Below are 1,843 nucleotides of genomic sequence, written 5' to 3'. Positions count from 1 at the left end.
GCAAATTAACTGGCTTCATGAAAAAAATAATCATCTTTTTACTAAAATTGCCTGTAAAGTTTTTCAACATCGTTTAGTTAAAAAATATGTTAAATGAGACTCTTGAAAGTTAGTTGAGGGCAGAAATTGAATGAAATATTTAGTTTTTATAATCAGGGCTGCGAAGTCGGGTCATATTTCAAACGACTCCGGCTCCGACTCCGACTCCACAGCCCTGCTTATAACAAAATCTCTCTTATTTTTAATATTTTTATTTACAAACAAATGAGTGAAAGAATGAATGCAAACGAGAGTAAACACAAAAACAATATCAAAAGCGACGTTTTTTATTTAATTTTGACACCCTACGTTTTTGAACTTAGATAATTTCAATATATTTTAAATTAAATTTTGAAGAAAAAATAATCTTCTACCATCACGATCATATGCAAAGGACAAGTTCCTTGAATCAAATAAATATTTTTGCTATTTTTCTTTACACCTGAGTATTTTTTAAGGGTTTTCAAGTATCACTGAACCCAAAGAATCTTCCTCAGAATTGTACACAAAATATTCTTATTAAAATGTGGTCTCTCAGAAAAAACACCAAACACTGCTTGAAAATGTTTTTCAAAAAATATAATTTAATTGTTATTTATTTTAAGAATTAAACCCCAATTATTTCTGAAAAAGAGCATGCTTTCAATTTTAAAGATGTTTAAACATTTTACATAAAATGCAAAATAGTTTGATTATTTTTTAACAGAGAAATTCGTTTTTCGAAAATAAACTTTTTGCAAAATTTACTTTTTAAATGCATTTTTAAGCTATAATAAATTCTGTTAAGCTTTTCCTCTTGGTGAGTAAAGGTATTTGTTCGGCCAGGGGCCGACTCCGCGGGGGCCAGAACCACCAACTCACCGATTCCTTCCAGCAGCAGACGAAGCGGACGACCAGCGGACCAGAGTTCGGGGCGGTATAAAAGAAAACACCGGATTCGAGTGCTCCGAGAGGCGACTTGCCTGCTCGGAGGCTTAAGTAGAAAGAGGTCGATTTATTTCACTAAACTTAAAACGTAACATTTGTTCTTAAATCTAAGCACCAATAGACGTATCCAGTTTGAAATGGCCGCTAGGTGGCCAATGGTGTTAGAAATGACAGCTTCCATGTATTTGAATATGCGAGCTCAGGAAAACTCAATTTTTAAGCAATAAATTGATTATGTATGATAAAAGTATTGATTGATTAGGTGCACAAAATGTGTCTAGAATATTATTAAAATAAAAACTGTTCGAAAAATTTGCAATTGAGATAAGTACACCATTCGATTCAGCAGGAATTTTGGGCACCAAAAATATATAGTTTTCATATGTTAAGTATTTTATTTTAGAAGAAAATTAACAAAAAGTATGAAAATCGAGACATTTAGTATGGGAGCTGTCAAATCTCTCACCATCAAAAAGCAGCGTTGAGCTTTCGCTGGATTTGTCTATCTTCTTCAATCACAGATCGTAAATAAACAAATGTCAAATCTACCCTACGTTGTGTTTGTGTATCAGTGTGGTGACATTTGGGAATTCACCACACTGCTTTGGCGAGGGGCACTTGTTTACATTGAACTAGAGGAGTTAAGGTAGAGTGGCCAATGGTTGGCTGCAACAGTATTTTTTCATTATTTGTTATTCCATACAATTTTGCAGATTGGTCATAAAAAATGGGGATGAGAATATTTGAGAATCAATAACTTGAGAACAAAGAGACACTGGTTTGGTAAAGTTGTAATGATGATTTGGATTTTCCAAATTAAAAATATTATACTGAAAAAAAAACTTTCCTGGATTTTTGTTGAATTTTTTTATCAATA

At 32.6% G+C, this 1,843-nt stretch overlaps 1 long non-coding RNA gene across 1 annotated transcript in view; it reads right to left on the bottom strand.

Annotated features, from left to right (window-relative positions):
* LOC128093315 (uncharacterized) overlaps positions 1 to 1,003 on the bottom strand; it is a 35,099-nt gene extending 34,096 nt beyond the window's left edge. Inside the window, exon 1 of the long non-coding RNA XR_008212400.1 lies at positions 901 to 1,003. This is a non-coding gene — a long non-coding RNA (uncharacterized LOC128093315). The remainder of the gene's footprint in view (positions 1 to 900) is intronic.
* Positions 1,004 to 1,843: the final 840 nt, after the last annotated feature.

The sequence above is a fragment of the Culex pipiens genome, chromosome 3 (genome assembly GCF_016801865.2).
Source record: "Culex pipiens pallens isolate TS chromosome 3, TS_CPP_V2, whole genome shotgun sequence".
NCBI classification, from domain to species: domain Eukaryota; kingdom Metazoa; phylum Arthropoda; class Insecta; order Diptera; family Culicidae; genus Culex; species Culex pipiens.
This window is presented reverse-complemented; position numbering and strand designations above follow the sequence as displayed.